At 42.2% G+C, this 17,094-nt stretch overlaps 1 protein-coding gene across 39 annotated transcripts in view; it reads left to right on the top strand.

Moving 5' to 3' along the window:
- The window catches only part of MAP2 (microtubule associated protein 2), a 173,211-nt gene that overhangs the window by 68,189 nt on the left and 87,928 nt on the right, over positions 1–17,094 (top strand). For all 39 annotated transcript variants that reach the window (XM_015635034.1, XM_015635047.1, XM_015635046.1 and 36 more), the window contains one exon: positions 8,322–8,381. The gene's annotated coding sequence lies outside the window, so the exon portion shown is untranslated. The remainder of the gene's footprint in view (positions 1–8,321; positions 8,382–17,094) is intronic.

The following is a 17,094-nucleotide window of genomic DNA, read 5'->3' as shown; positions in this document are numbered from 1 at the left end:
GCAAGGATGAGAGAGAAAACATGGAATGAAGGGAAAATACTGAAGGGGGCAAGGCTGGATGTGAATGTGCTGGTGCCAGCCATCCTGTGTTCTGGGGGTGATAATGTGGCTACTGGTGAGTCCTGTTTCACAGTGAAAACATCTCTTCCTGGCTGATTGTGGTATCATATTGTCTCTGGCATGGAGCTTTCCTTATTTGCATAAGTCATCAGTGGGTTACTAGGTTTTCCACAAAGCAGGATGCATGCTAAGAGGAATTTTACGGCAGGTGTAGTTGCTTCAGCAGTCCCTGGCCTGGGAGAGACACTCTGCTTTTGTTAGCATTGGCTTTGCTTGAGCAGAAAATGAAGTGATGCTGTGTTTCAGATTTAGCTTGGCTGTGCTCTGAGTGGTGGTGGGCATTTCTAGGGACTCTCAAAGTGCAGACCTTCAGGCAGGCCTGGAGGAAATGATGGTAAGGGATGTCTGAAAATCCCCAGCAAAGTGAGCAAAAACCTTCCTGTTTTCAACTACTGAAAGACTTTCCTTTACTTAATTCCCCTTCACCCTCTGACAGGTAACTTGTGCATTCCAGGTTGCTAATGGAGATAAGTGGTTTAGAGGTGACTTAAGAAATAGCAGGTTTAAAGCCTCTGGGAGATTTTGCTCAGCAGTTGTATTGTGTATGGGAAGTGTGCATGTATTATGGGAATGTGTGTGAAGTGTGATCCTCTAATGTGATCCTGTGGTTCTTTCCAAAATAGTGCCAGTGAAATTCCCAGAATATGCCATGGGATGGGGTCAGTACTGCTCGGCTGTAATGCTCTAATCTGGGGAGAAAGAAAAAACAGAAATCCAAAGTATGGTACTAAAATTTATTTTAAAAGGTGGGGAACACTGGCTAACCTGTACTGCATCCCCTGTCATGTTTTCTCCCATGTGGAGGTCTTCAGGCAATGTTTTTATGCCATTTGTGTTTATCTTGGGTGTCTCTGGTGGCACATGAACCATGATATTGGAGCCATGCCTTCAAGGATGTGTTCTAGCAGATATGGTGCTTTGGGCCTTCTAATCTCAAAGACATCCATATCTGTGCAAAAATCCACAGCTTGAGCTCAGTTTTCAAGGTACTGCACAGCTTTCCCAGCTTACTCTTGACTTTTCAAAGTTAACTTCAACACACTTGAAATTAGAGATAACATAGAGCCAGCTGGTTACAGAAACCCATGTCGTGTTATCCACAGGCTAACGTGGCTCCTCCTGCACTCCCAGAGCAGCTGTGCATCCTCTGTTGCTGTTCTTTTGCCATCATTTATTTTAACTGGCACACTGGGAAAAAGCTGCACTTGGTTACTACAGGATTACAGAGCTACACACTGTTGCTACATCATGGCTATGCTGGGAGTGTATGTTCAACCTTATCTTTTGATGCAGGAGCTGAGAGACCTTGGTTTTGGTCCTGTCTCAGGCAGTAACCTGCTTTGTTACCCACAGAAAGTCTCTCACTCAACAGTCCTGTCAAAGGGGATTTTTACTTTTTCAAGAGAATCATCTGAAATTTTATTGACACCCTTAAATTGTGTAATATCACATGGATGATAAGAAAAATAAACTCATCCCAAGCCAAAAAAGGTGATATATTTAATTGTGTCTTACTTTGTATTTCCATCACATCTCTGATATATCAAGTTGATTCTTAGGTTATAGGATGTGCTGAGGAAATTTTCTATCTGCCTAGCATATCACAGGCAAATCTTCAGGATAAACAGAACTGATGTGTCAGAAAAGAATGCTCAAGCAAGAAGACAGACCCAAACCAGTACAGCAGTTCTTGCTTGACATAACTCATATGTCCTTAATTTCTTCCTGGCATAAGACTTGCCCCAGCTCCATCAGTAACATGAAAGGCTCCAGTGCTGGCCTCTGGAAGGTGATTGTTTTATCTGCCTTGTCTGTTCACCTCCACTCCATGCATGGGCTATAGCTGTGTTAGTCCTGGATGCTGCAGGGAAAGGAAACACATCTTTAATTTTGGACAAGAGAGCCTGGAAGCCACAGCAACAATGATTTTAGTGTATGCTGCTTTCCTTCTGTGGCAAGTGTCCTAGAGCTCTGGGAGGACAGGGCTAAACAGCAGCAGCTGAGAAAATGCTCTCATTGCTTCTGAGTTGAAGTGTGTCCCTGGAGTGGGGCAGCATAGACCTGAGGCCAGCCTGCTGTGTGTGCTCATGCCAGGCTTGTCCAGATGTGCAGCATCCTTAAATCCATGCTTAGCAAAGCTGAAATGGCTCTGGCCAGCTGTCAGTCTCATTGTGATGCTTTGTCCTGACACTTCATCCCAGCTCCTCAGGCCCTCTTCTTCATCCTCTCCTCCCTGCCTTTTTCCCCTCTCTGAATTACTGTGATGGCTAAGGGAAAGACTCTTGTTGGTTTGCAGCATCTTGGTTGTCAAGGCATTTGTAAGGAGATGAAAGGCAATGTCTGATTTTCTCTGTTGATAGTGTGTGTTGCTTGTGAGTAAAAGCCATTTGCAATCCTGGCACATCCTAGTTTTATTCACTGGAAGAGCTCTGCTTGGGAGCAGCCTGATATCAACACACAGTCTTGGATTTGCATCCATAAGCTAACTCAGGGCTAGGGGTTGTTTTAGAAACTGATATTAGTCCAAAGACACATTAAAAGCAGAGTTTAATAAGATGCATATAGTACAATACCTGTATTCTGAAGTAGGTTGTTATTTTTATTTTTTTTGCTGTTCATGAAAAAAAAAATAATTGTAATAACTTCTTGAAACTTCTTAGTAGTGTTTTGCATTGCCTTGGCTCTGAGACATAAGGGGCATGTAATGTCCCAAATGGAAAAGTCTCCAGCTTCCAATGGGAGCTCTTATTTGTGGTGCTGGACCGAAGTATGGAAACATATCAAACATATTCTATGTGTGTGATATGGATAGGTGAGTCCCTAATAGGTGGAAGATTTCTCAGTCCCAGATCCTAAATAAATATTTTCTCTTGGATACCAACTTGTAGGGCTGGTGGTTCCTGTTTCACTAAATTACAGTCCCTGTCCAGAACCCATGTGAGCTTTTCCTCTCCAACACGTGAAGATAAAGCTTTGTGCCCATACAACCATTTCATGGGTGTCTGAAATAGCTGGGGCCTCCTAAAGTAATTGCAAAGACTGTAGCACATGGCTATGCCAGCATCTTCATTAACAGTGAGAATCTTATGACAGCCTTTCTTCTGGAGGTAAGATCCTTCAGTGGAGGGAGACAGCCTGAGCTGTGGCCAAAGTGGGTGATAAGAGGAACTCAGTGACTTTCTCTGCTTTGCTGACAAACTGAGAGAAAAAAAAATAGGCCAGTAATCCACCCTGCAAGTCTCTTAAGCTATCATAAGAATTTATAGGAACTCATTATACAAAAAATTATAGGTGTATAATAGCAGGTGGTACATCATCCAAGCAGTATGTATTACAATTCAACGTGACAACACCAGAAAAACAGCCCCCAGACCTATCTTCAGTGAATAACTACAGGGGAAGTAAGTTGTGGTTAAGAGAAGTGGAGTGTTAATGACAGGTCTGTGCCAGTAAACACAACAAAATGCCTCAGTGGTAATTGTCATCAGAACCATTTACTTCCCTGCTAGTTACAAAACCAGATAAACTGTTAGAAACACCATTTGTAAAACCCAGACACCGTATATTTCCATCAAATGTAGCAGTTGTCTCTGTCTCTGGGGTTCCTGAAGCAAACCCCCTTAGGTATCTAGCTGGGCTGCTGCATACAAGCTGTGAAAATATTGACAAGCTCATTTTATCCTTTGCTGTCCTTGTCCTCCTCTGTTTTCTTTCTTTAATCCTTTCTTAGTGGCAGACACTAATGTAGCCAAGTTACTTCTGCCTCAAGAGGATCAGGAAACTGTTTCCTCTCAGGCCAAATGTGCTGACACTGCTAACCTTGATTTCTATAAATGATTGAACAGTGTCTCCTGTGTGCTGTGTATTTCAGGCCCCACTTAGCCAAGATTCATGGATGCTGAGAAAGCTTTTCACCTTCCCCATCTCCTCCTCACAATCATAATTAAGCCAGACTTTGTCTCCTCTACCTTAATGACTGTGAGCTGCTTAGACTGGCAGTAGCAACCCCAAGATGCTTTTCCCCATTTATAGACCTTTCTCAATTTGCAGGGTTTTAAAAATTTCTTTTAACCTATTGAAAGATTTGGTGTGGATGTTTTAGTGAAAACAAGTCACCAGACAAGCAATGGGAATTAAGAGGTGTTGGAAGTAATCCAGTCATTTTAAAGCAGACACAGTGCAGTAGGTTTTTTATAAATAAATTTGTGATGGTGTGATCAGCATTCCTTGGTTTTGCATCATTAAAACCTTTTCTAAATCAGCCTGGTCAAAAGGGAGCATGTCCATACTGCTAAGCTGGCTTTCAGAGGCAACATGTTCCAGGAGTGAGAGAAGTACTGAGTTATGTGCTGCCCAAAGCCAACTCAAACTGTGAAAATGATGGTGAAAATCTTGGTACACATTTTCCTCAGTCATTGTGGCTCTGGAGTCTTGATTCTCAAGTTGAGGCAACATCTACTGCAGTCCTTTCTGAATTTCAGGGCCATATCTACAGCCACAGTAAGCTGCTGACTTCTGCTGATGGTCAGTAATTTACAGCACCACAACCTGGCCTCTGGTTTATCTCCTGTAGCTGAAGTGGTTTAAAGACATTTGTTCACTGCATCAACCCTAGCTAGAAGTTCAGATATATTTGGCCTCCATTCCCTAGCACTTTGGAAACTGAACAATAATAATAATAATAAATGTGTAGTGAATTTTGCCCTGCAGATAACCAGAATATGTTTTTTTGCATCCCTTTGAAAAATATCTATTATTTTAATCCTCTGCTGCCAAGGGGAAAGCATGGAGTAGATGGTAAGTAGCAAGGAGGAGGAGAGTGTAGTGTAAAAGGAAGAAGCTGTGGGGAAAGGTTTGGTGTTAGTAGATTGGATCTATTTTATCTATATAATTTTAGGCAAAGCACAAAGTGCTGAAAAGTAATTTGTGGCAATTTAGGCTTTTATCACTGTGTGTATGTTATTCTTGAGATATATATATATATATATATATATATCTCAAAAGTCAAGCTCCCAGACTTAAGAGTTTATAACCTTAAATGTGCATTTCTGCAGGCAGATTGGTGAAGCTAACAGATATCTGCAAGGCAGAGTCAGGGCCTCAGGTGGATGGGCTGACCTGTCAGGATAACAGCACAGCTCCTTCCTCAGGAGAACAAGTGGAACAGCTTAGGGAAAGAATGCACTTAATCCTTACAGTTTTCATTACAGGTGACTGTGCAGAGCAGGTGTGTTGTTGGGTAGGTCACACAGAAGTGTTTGAACACACACAAACCCTCAAATGAGAAAGTAAAACAGCTCCTGAAAAAGACTGATATATTTTTTTTAAATTAGTACAACATATAAATTTATCAATCCTTTTGGTTTTGAGAGTTCTATAAGAAGAGGAGTAAGTGCACATTAATGAAGAATAGTTACAAATACCTTGTGCATGAAATAGAACCTCAGTCCTCTGTTATGCATGTGTATGTACATGCACACTGGGTTTTTTCTATCAGTTTTTGTAGGTAGAAGTCACAGTGTTTACCAAAAAGAAGAAAAGGCAACTCCTAATGGATACAGCAGAGGAAGTAGTAGGCTTGATCCAGACAAATGGCAGAGCCAGAATAAACAGGTTTCCTTGGCTGTTGATGCTAGGTCACAGTGCATCCAGCCTAGAGCTGTCCACCCTTTAGAAATCTGCATCAGAAATCTGCATCACTGCAGTGAAAGAAAATGTGCTGAATGCACTTACCAGGCTGTATTTGTGGACAAATCCTCAAGGATGGAAGATATTAAACACAGCTTTCCATTAGGAGTGAAAATACCAGATCATCTGTTTTGTGCCTTGTCCCTTGTGGAAGGTGTCACTTGGAGCAGCCAAAATTCCATCCCCTGCCATCCTGGCTCTGGGACATCAATAAACCAGCATGTCCTTTCATCAGAGCACAAAGCTTTTCTAAATAGACTGCCAGTTTCATGTACTTCCTTACTGGGACAGGTTCTTCTGGATTTCTATCTCAAGCAACAGGGTTTGGGAGAAATACAAACAAAAAGAAACCTTTCCTAATGCATTCTGCACTGTGATTACTAGAAGATGCTTACAGGAAGTGGAAAACCCCATTGATATATGTGGTGCCACATTCTGACCAGGCACTTAAATGTTAACTTCTTGTTTTTTGTTTAAATGCCCATAATGTGGAATTGTGGGCATCTCTGTGTGGGTGAATATCTTTTTTGTTCTCTAGCAGAAGAACCTTTGAATCATCTCATTTTCTTCCCTGTCAGCAAGAGGTGGAAATGGTGTTAACAGCCTGAATCCAGCAAATTCGTGGGGCAGCAAAAATACTGCCTGTTTCTGGCATCTGTATTTTGATTGCCTGGTGTTTTTGGTATTCTGCTGGTGGCTAAAATCACATTTATTGCAGTGGACCTTCAGCAGAGAGATGGTTGAGGTTTCAGCTCAGACTACTGGCACATGTGTTTAGTAGTGGTAGAATAGATAATGAAAGTGCAGAGCCAAGTTTATTTTTGGTAAAAATGCCATCTCACCATCTGGCCTACACACAGCAGGTGTCTCCATCCTTCTGTTAACATCCCTGTTGAATGCCTCTGTCTCCTGCTCTTGCCTCTCCCAAGAGGGGTGTCTCACCTCCTCTGGTTCCGTGTGGCCTTGTGGTGACACATCACAGGGCTGCTGGGATGCCACGTGCTGAACCCTCGCTGTCAAGAACATTGATCTTTCTGCTGAGCCAGAGAAAATGTAATTAACTTATTTTAACATTCATCTTTGTCCTGTGGGTTGGTGAAGTTGATGCTGGCTGGAACCTCGTTTCCACATAGCTCATTTACTGTAACTAATTATTGCTTGTAAGTGAATGGTGCATTCAGCCTCTGCAGGAAGGTGGAATTTATTCTATTTCAAATTTTTCATTTATTTGCTGTCAGAACCATATGAAACCTTTCCCCAGGGCAGCAAAATCTTTCTGTTCTAGTTAGATGTTAACTGGTGAAACTGATGGAAAGCTGTAGTTAACACAACCCAATGCCAGTGATGTGGTACAGACAAGGTGACTAATTCAGTGACAAAGGATGACAGTACAGGAAATAAAAACCTGAATTGCTCTCTAGCTTAATGTTAGTTGCTTATGTGAGTATGCATTATGATTCTCCCTGATTTCATACTTACATCTTACTTTTTGTTATGACCTTCTATCCTTCTTTTTAATTTGGTTTAGTTATGTTTTTTTTACTGCTCTAGTTCCTGGGAATGCCTGCCCTGTTCTTGAAAACAGCAAACTCTCTAACAAAAGCATTAACTATGAATTTCTGAACAATTAAAGTCAGAAAAGTTACAAGTGTCTTGGCTGTGAGAAGCTGCAGCCTGAAATACAGGTGACAGTACAAACTGGTTCTGTTTGGGAATCCTTGGGGATACTCAAGGAGCTGTGGTACAGAGACCCCTTTCACCCTGATTTGAGCCACTTGTGTGTCTGGCTGCTGCTTGCACCTGTAATGTTTTCTGGCCAGACTTAGAGAAAGGAAAGAGGATGTATGGTGGGGCATGCAGAGGCTATTTCATCAAGCTAACTACATTTACTGGCCAGGTGTTTCTCTCTTGATAAAGAGGGTCACAAAAAGGGCACTAACATCTGTGGTAACCTTTGTTACTTATCCCAGCTAAACTTAAGACCCTCTGCTACAACTTCAGCAAAAAAAAAAAACAGATTAAAGAGGAAATTGATTTCCCTGCCTCAGTATCTTCAGTTGTTTTGAAGTGTCATACTGGGAAACCACTCAGGGACTTTTGCTCTTCTTCCATTACTTTCTGTGCATCTTAGCAACCACTTTCCTCAGTCCTGCTTGGGATTGCCCTGCAGTGGAGTCTCTGCCTATAGCAGCTCTGAGAGTTCTCCCAGAGGAGGGAGGCTGGCTGGAATTGTGCTGTGCTCTATTTGCCTTCCCTGATGGACAAAGTTTTGGAACCAATGCCAGCTTTTTTTAGGGCTGGCCTAGGGAGTAAGCAGCTCCTTGGTGGTCACAAAGCAGCCTGGACATAACAGGGAATCTGAATTAATCAGTCTTGGGAAATAAAGCTGAGAGAAAAAGGCTTAGACAGGGAATGTATATATAAGCTATAAAGACATTTTATACTCCCTTACAGTATGCTGAATTCACTGCATAATGACTAAATAGTGAACATATTTTTCTATTTCTTTTTAGGAACAGAGAGTTTCCCTTGTTTAACGACCAGACACAGCATCCTATCATCTGCCTACCCAGGTATGACCTTTTAACTTGTTAGCATAGTTTAACAAGCAGGCTGCTTCAACAAACTAAGAAGGCTTGAGAAAACTTCTCTAGCTCGTGGAGCACTTAATTTTTCTGGGGCTATTTTCTGTTTTTGCAGTACTCCAACTTTTAAAAAATAGGAGCATTTTAAATAGTTTTTTTTTTTAAGCTTCCTGCACCTGATGGGAACTGCACTATCCATTGTCAAAGCATCTTAGGCTCACTTTTGGCTTAGCAAGAACCTGCTTACAGCCCTGCTTGGAAAGGGCCTAAGATGGTGATGATACAAAGGCAGAGCATCTGAGAGAGGTGACAGTGCTCCTGCACTCTGCTCTGGTTTGTCAGGTCCTGCTGCTGCACTGAGTCATACCACAGAAAAGATGAGAATGATTTGACAGAATAATCACAAGCACAATGCTTCCAGATCTCCAGAATCAAAAATTATTGGGTTGGATCGAAGAAATGCACTTTTTTCTGCTTTTTGGAAGGAGAAAACATTCAGGAGGCTCCTGTCCCAGAAGAATAAAAACAAGCATTAAAGAAAACCTGTGTCATGAGATACTTGTTTTGTCAGTATTTCAGTGTGCACATATATTCATTTCAGTTTGGTTTTCTAGTGAACACAGTCACTGTTTTCACAAGCATGAGTTTAAAATGCTAAAGACAGAATACTGAACTCCAGCAAATGGGAACAGAGTTTGATTGAAAAAGTACATCTGAAGTGTAAGGAAGAAATGCAGAGTGAGCAGAGTGGCAAAGTGCCTGAGCTTCTGCTGGTGTAACTTGGGCAGGGTGAAATACTGCCATTACTTTGGGGAGAAGTGGTGTGTTTGCTCTGGCCTTGCAGCACAGGCAAAATGAGGGTTTCAGTGAGCACAGATGCCTATGCAGGAGATGCTTGTAGAAGCTCATGTAAGGCATGACAGGGTGGTGGTCCCCTTCCCTGGGTGTCCTCTCAGCTCAACAAGCTAGAGAAGGTTCAGACTCTGCATCCTTTGAAAAATAGCATGAACATGAGCATGAAAGTTTTATTCAGGTGGTAAAAGTACCCACCCTGCCTTGTCACTAATAAAAAGGAAGGTGCTGGATTTTGGCAGTTTGGGACACGTTTCTTCTGTGAGATCATTCTTGAACAGTGAGCAAAATAAATCTCCTGTATTCTCCTTGAGCAGTCAGTGCCATGATTCTGAGGCTGCCAGGATACTTAATGAAAAAATGGAAGGATCAAGCATAGGTTAAAAGGAGGGCAAGCTGATACTACAGGATGAAAGAAAGTAATAGTGTATGGTGTGGGATTTGTGTGGACATGCACAGGTGCACTTGTATGTGTATGCATTGGGTACAAATCTGGTTTTGGACTTGACCTATTATAAGCCTGTAAATCTATCAATTTACCAACCAGCCCCTAGTTTACTTCTGCATGCAGTCTCTCCTGGATTTATGAATCTGAAGGAAATTGAAATAGGGAATCAAATTTGGCTCTCTGCATTTGTAGGCTGTAAAAAGCAGACACACAAGTACAAGGCAGCTGACTTTCCATATGTGAACTTTCCTCTCTCACAAGCCATGGCAACACAGGCCTGACATGGAGGCACATAAAATGTGTATATGCCAGCCTTTCCTGTCCCTGGGGCATATGATGTGCCTGAAGGTTAAGGTGCTTCTTGTTGTTTCACAGAATTTCAGTGCTGCTCCTCCTCCTGGAAAGCACAGCACAGGCAGCCCAGCAGTTTGGGAAGGACCCATTCACCTTCTGAGCCCCAAACTGTGGAAGGGCAGGAGCCACCACAGCCCTGGCATTTGCTCCCATCAGGCTCCTATTTGCTCCTGGAGGCAGCCAGCACATCCAGTGCCTCTGCCAGGCAGGAGGGGCACCATAAACAGTGATCCTGCATGCTTCAGGAATTTTCCCATGGCCTCAGAATACTCTTGCAGCAGTGAAAGCACTAAAGGATTAAATTAGTCTGTAAGACTTAAAGTAACAGGCAGTTTTATTGCAGTTGCCTTTTCACTATAGATAATATTCCATTAGCAATAAAGTAAGTTCTCAGTTGTCTGCTGTGCAAAGCTTAAATTGTCTGTGCAGATCCCAGTCTTAACTCACAGACCTAAATTATTGCTCTTGAAATAAAGAGTATAACCATGGAGTGCTGCATAACCTCTTGATGCTGCTCAAAGGCCACAGACAGTTTAAGAAGTTGGCAAGTCTGAAATGAAAAGAGAGAGAAACAATCATATATCAGAACTAACATTTTCTTTGCAGGGTTGCTACATCAGTGATTAGGAGATAAAATACAGATATAAGATCTTGTGAGCATTGTTGTCCTGTGTCCTTTGTCTCTGTGTGGCTAAAAGTGAGGATTAGCAGTGGAAATAATGTACCACAGGTGTGTGACAGGAAAAGTTGTGACAGAAATGGGGGCCCAGCAAAAGGAGATGTGTTTTCCCCCTGTGTAAGGGCATCAGGAATGGGTGATAGAGCTGATATTCCTCAGAGCTGGGATGTCAGTACAGCCTGTTTGCAGCATTTGGAGCTGAGAACTCAGCTTTGGAAGAGTTGCAGCATTCTCTGATACTGCAGGATGCTTCTGGGGCTGCTGCAGTGACTCCTCATGCTGCTCACTGGGCCCCTGTGCATTGTGAACAAAGCATCTCCTTCTGACATGAGCTTTTCTGTGTGTGAGCTGTCTCTCTGAAGGGACCCCAAAACATGAAGGTGCTAAGACCATTTGCTCATCTGGCCCTGCTTCTAAGCAGGAGAATCCTCTTAAGGCTCTGTCACATTGAGATTGCAGGTAATTTTGAGTAATCTTTTGAATGTAAGCGTTGCTTGAATTTCTTTTTCTGCTGTGAACCTACTAGTGCTCAGAAGGGGGGGCATGTAGATGGGGACAGAGCTTGGCAGCAGCCACCTGGAACAGAGCCTTGAGGGCAGCAGGAGGTCAAGGTGAGCATGCAGTGTACTCAGGGAGAGCATTTGTGTATTGGTATTTTGTTCACTTAGGCTGGAACTTCTTTGGATACAGGTTCATCTTAGATGAATTTTGTACAAAGCATAAATACACCATAGCTTGTATTTTAGGGTTAGAAATTTCCCGCATCAGTGATTGAAAGTTAACATTATACAGAAAGAGGTCAGTGAGGAATGATTAGAACAGTTTTTAGAAAAGAGATATGAATTGATACTCACTAGAAAGGTTTCCTGTAGTAGCTGCAGAAGAAATGTTGGCTTGATTTCTGAAGAGTAAAAAATTCTAGAGATGTTCTTGTTTTTCATTTTGCTTACTTTGGGTTGTTTGGGTTTTTTTTATGCAATGATTGTTGTAGCACTAGGAAAAGTTGGCAAGTTCAAGGTGGAGCTTGGTGGCATTATTGGTGTTGTCTTCTCTTTTCCCATGCTTGAGTGTCTCCTGCTTAGCACTGGGAGGGCTGCAATGAGGCATCACCACTGGGTGGTTCTGACATGGGGCTGAAGAGGATCTTGGCACACTTACTGTCATAGTCAGTGTGGCATCCATTCCTCCTTCATCAGCCTTCCTCTTAAAAATAGTCTCCTACCAACCAGTAGGCTGTTCTACAATGCCACTTGCAAGAAACTTTTAGCTTCCAGGTAAAACTTACAAAAGGTCCTTGTATACCAAACTAGCCTTTGTGATTTACTCTTTGTGTTTATCACTTAGCATCAGTCTACCTGCACCTTCATTCATTTGCAAACACCTGTGTTGAACACAAACTGTTTTGAATATTCTGTTACTTGCATTAGTGAATATCAAAGGTAGAATTTGCTACATTTTGAAAGGATTCAGACGTGATGGTTAAGCAGTGGGAAGGACACAGAATGTCCTCTGTTACTGTCAAATCACGATGATGACGGTGGTGGAGTTAGTAATACTCCTGTGTAGCAGGCTGAGTCACTAGTACATGCCTAAAACCTGTTTACAGCCAAGAAGCAAAGCAATTCAGGCAGCAATGGACAGATTACCTGATTTACTGCAGCTTTTCAGTAAGCCTCTTCCCAGCTCTTTTGATGCAAGAGATGGACCAGAGAGACCAGGAGGGGAGAGGAAGAAGGAAATGTCATCCTTCCTTTCCTCTCTATTGTGATGAGGAGAGTTTAACTTCAAGGAAGAGATTTATAAGGAAGGGAAACAGGTATCCTGTGTGTTGCAGCTTATGCTTGATTCCTTTGTCAGGATCAGCAGCCAACCCCAATACAAAACTTTTCCATTTCTGTGCAGTACTTAAGTGACTTTATAGAGGGACAAAATTAAGGAGGTGATGGTGAGTAGCTGAGCTGTATTTTATTTTTGTGAACACTTACTGTGGTTGTTTCTGCATCTCCAGCAGTCAAGTCAACATAACCCCTCCTGTAGCTCAGGAACCAGTTCAGTGTGCTAATGCTGAATTCTCACAACTGTGAGTTTTGTCCCCTGGAAGATGTGGAGGGAAAGAAAACACCATGGAACAGAAGCTCATCTCTTCTAAAGGCAGTTGAATTTTTTGCTGTGAACATCCTTTTGAAAACTAATCATCTGGCTAAGGATTATAGCTTTTCAGCTATATAAAAAAGGAATTGCTCACACTTGTAAAAAATACAGTTTCAGTTTTCAAAAGTCCTTGCTGAGTGGTGCACATCAGCCCTTCTTTCACAAGAACTGCAGGGCAGCTCTGTGTTGTATTGATGTCTGCACTATCTGTCAGGTGTGACTGCTCTGGGGACCTGCACTCAAAGGCCTTGTATCATCTCCTCCAGTGCTCTGAAGGACCACATGTCCTTTGTTCATCTTCACAGAACACCTTAGTCCTCCTGCCATGTTTTCTTGAACTTTGTTGTGGAGCATCTGGTTCTGGCTGGTGTCAGGACAAGGATGCAGCACACAGGGATTTGTGTCTCTCATTGAGGGCTGAGCTGGAAGTCAGTGCTGCCTGCAAAGCAATTGGGGGGAAAATAATCCCATTCACACTTAATACCTGTAAATAGCTTTGTAATGCAAGCCAGCAGTTCCTAAGCAATACAGCTTGTAAGTTCAGTGTTAGGGAACCTGGCACTCAGTTAAGCCTTCTTTAAGTGTGGTTAAGCAGTTGAGATAGCAAACATGCTTTTGAAAGAGATAGTGGGAATAATGAGTGCTGTAAACATTCTCCATGAGAGAAGTTTGAGAGGCACAGATTGGTTTGTATTGGGGAACAACACTTATGAGAAGAACAGATGTTTGAATCCTAATGTTTCTCCAGCATAGTTGATAAAACCTTTCATAATAATGACCAAAAAATACTGTAATTGTCATCTTTAAGGTATTTTTTTTTTATTTTTTTCTCTTATTTGTAATCCCTCTAAGACTTTGGTCCCTTCTGAGCAGGAAGTTATAATTCAGTCCAGTCTCTAGCCATGACATTTTGGACAGCTGGAATAATTACACAGGGAAGGGGGTATAATACACCATACAATAAATGTTCAAGTGAGGTCTTGATGTGAAAAGTGAGATCCTCACATGGATTGTCTCTGTTGTTTTCCAAATCATCCTTGAATTTTACATCAGACTTCAGGAAATTTGAATTTTACAAGGCTTCAAGACATTGCTGTAAGATTTCTGGTTGTTTTGCCTTTTGCCATGCCTGTGTGGGAAATCTGGGGTAAATTTCAGGGCACTTTGATCAGGAGTCCTGCTTCAATGACTAATTCCTAATACTGCCCATACCTGGATCTCTGTGAGTTTCCTGCAGTGTACTCTTAATAAAAACTCCCTGGTATTCTTATTTCAGTTGTAACTTCTTTGGGGCAAGAAAAAAAATGTTTTGCTTTTTTATACAGTTACTCTTGCATCAATTTGGCTGCTAAAAATCATAAGAACATCCACTCTGTGCTGAAAACAGAATTAGACACAATAGGATTTTGAGGCTAAGGTTAATGGTGGCATTCCTGGGGAATTAGATACTGTGTACAACAGCTTTTGCTCTGATTCTTCTTAATGCTACGTGATTCATTGCTGAATCTATCATAATATTAGTAACTAGGTGTCCAAGTCTGGATTAGATCACTGCTCTGTTGGATGCTGTGTGCTCAAACAGCAGAATTGTTCCAGACCCCATGGAGCTTACAGTCAAATCTCCACAGAGCCAGGGAGGACACACTGATGAGACCATATTTGTAATTAGTACCTTAGAGACCCCATAGTTCATGCTATGAAATTGTTTCCTCATAGGATATGCAGTCTACAAGGGATCAAATCCTGTTTTACTTGGGGAGCGTTTCAATTTAAAATCCAGTGAATAGCAAGTTGTAAAAAACAGGAGGTCAGCTGCACCTCCTTTTGTCTTTGCTGGTTTTGTATGTTTTCCATTGGTAATGTTGTTTGCCCTAATACAGCAAAAGTCTAGTTAGTACTGCAGCTCTATTTCTGCATATTGTTCACTGTAGCAAGTAACAGAAATGGACAAAATAGTTCAGCTCCATTTAAAACTAATGTAAATTTTGGCCTTAAAACAGAATTGGGCTATCCTGCTGCCCCTTTTGTCCCCTAGGTTTTGAATGTTCAGATAACTGGCTCCCAGCTCCCAGTAAAACCATCAAGTAAAGATGAGAAAACCTATTTCTTTCTGGCCTGAGTGAGGTAGATTTGGTAAAGTCGTGAAAGGACCTTTTCTTACAGGCTGAAATGTATGCAGACCTTGCAGAGTAAATCTGTACTTTGAAATGCCTGAAGTCAGAACTTTCTCTTGGTTTGAGTTCAGCTCAGTGCTGGAAATGGTGTTGCCAACTGAACTGTTTTTTAAATAAAAATAATGGGCATTATTTGTCAGTGTGGGGTGGTATCCAGTGTTGGATCTCTACTTAGAGCTTGTGATGTTTATCACTGTTCTACATATAATCTCTACCCTGCCTCACCAGCCCCTGTATCCCTTCCAATGGTAGCATGTACTGCTAATTTTCTCATCTTCTTGGTTCCCTGTGGAAGATTCACACACTCTACCGTGATCTTTCAGATCCTCAGCATTTGATTATTCCTTTAATGCCCACTTTGCCTTATCTGTGTTGTTTTTCCTTGTTCTTCACTGAATTATCTCCATTTACTCCTTGGACCTTTGGGATTTCCTGACTTGTGTTGCATTTTCTCAGCAACTTTCTGTATCCTCTCTGCAGTGATTTCTCTCATTCTGTAGGTTAACCAGCACCTGTTTCATCCTTAACCTGCCTGTGCTTAGGCAGTTAATTTGGCCAGGAAGAATATATGCTGTGGCTGCATGTGAGCTCCACATCTGCTGAGCAGACCACCAGGATACTGCCAGACAGGGGAAATACAGTCTGAGCTGTTCTCCTTGTTTTTTTTCCCTTCATAGAGGCATTTATCCTCTCTCTCTTTGATCCATCTGTGGATTTCCTAAGGTGGTAGGTAGGAGCTTAAAATCATCTGTGAATCATGGGAGAAATTGGCCAGTGTGATTGACAATTACGAGTGTGGATAGACACAGCAGACAGGCAGAGACAGGAAAGAGGAGCACAAGCAGTGTAAGAGAATGAAGGAATTTGTGGGTTGCTTGTGTGTTCTTGTATCTTCAGATAAGGTGACCAGCAGAATCAGCCAGGGAGTTTCCAGTACTGGTTTAACATCAGGGAGGAATCTGAAGGACCTGTTGTGTATGGATGGTGACAGATTGATATCAGGGACTTGATGCTTACCTTGTGCTTTTTGCTTTCTTAAATGAATTCTGGCACTATATTGTGTCACATTTTTAATTCCTACCAAAGACAGTTCTTTGTACAAGTATTTTTAGCAATGAGCATCCATCAGAAGAAGAAATGCAGCAAGCTTTATATAGATTCCTGGAGGAAAGATGTGGGAAGTGCTGTGGAGTATCTGTGAAAGAAGTCATTTAAAGACAAGCCAGTTGCTCAGGCCAGCAGCCCTATGGAGTTGAAATAAGAATCTGCAATTTTGTTTGTTTTTATGATAATACCAACAGCAGGGACTCCTTAATGTAGTTTGTAGGCTGCAACCTTCATCAGAGACTCCACATCCATATTTTAAACTGTGGCTATTCTATCAGTCCTGGCTGATGGAGAGATTTAAGGGACCAAGTTCCCTTTCAGCAGCACTGGAGGCCTGAGCAGAGCTTTGAGGCACCCAGGGACTGGAGCTGTTTGACAGCCAGAGTTGAGGGCAGCCTCTATCCCCAGAGCTGTCAAGCAGGCACTCAGTGCCCCAGATCCCTCTGTTTTCCCTGTGTGCTCTGGAGGACTCTCAGGCTCTGGTGCCAGTGGCCAGTGTTGCAGTCCTTCCTTTTGAGACCCCTTTTTGTGGCTTCAATTTGCTGTGCTGCCTTCAGGCAGATGCTGTGCCTGATAAATGTCCTTCCTTGAGCAAAAACTTGGTTTCTGGTGAAACCTGGATCCAAAGGCTTTCATTGGGAGCCAGAGCATCTGTGCACATGTGGAAGAAACTCAGCCCTTGACCTGAGGTGTTTGCAGCATAAATAGGCAAGTTACACACAATGTGAATATCATAAGATATATTTTACAGTTAGGAGAACTGAGCCATGGGCTTGCTTATTCATAAGTTCAAGGTACTAGCGCCAGGTGAGCAGCAGAGTCCTGTTCTAATTCTAATCTTGGATCTCAGTGCCTTACCCATAAACTGCTCTGCCTTTCTAAAAATCCTTGTGATTGTAAGAATATATATATATTACACCACAGCTGCACGAAGAA

This window comes from Parus major, chromosome 7, assembly GCF_001522545.3.
Source record: "Parus major isolate Abel chromosome 7, Parus_major1.1, whole genome shotgun sequence".
Lineage (NCBI taxonomy): Eukaryota > Metazoa > Chordata > Aves > Passeriformes > Paridae > Parus > Parus major.
The sequence above is the reverse complement of the archived record's forward strand: the minus strand, read 5'-3'. Positions and strand labels throughout refer to the sequence as shown.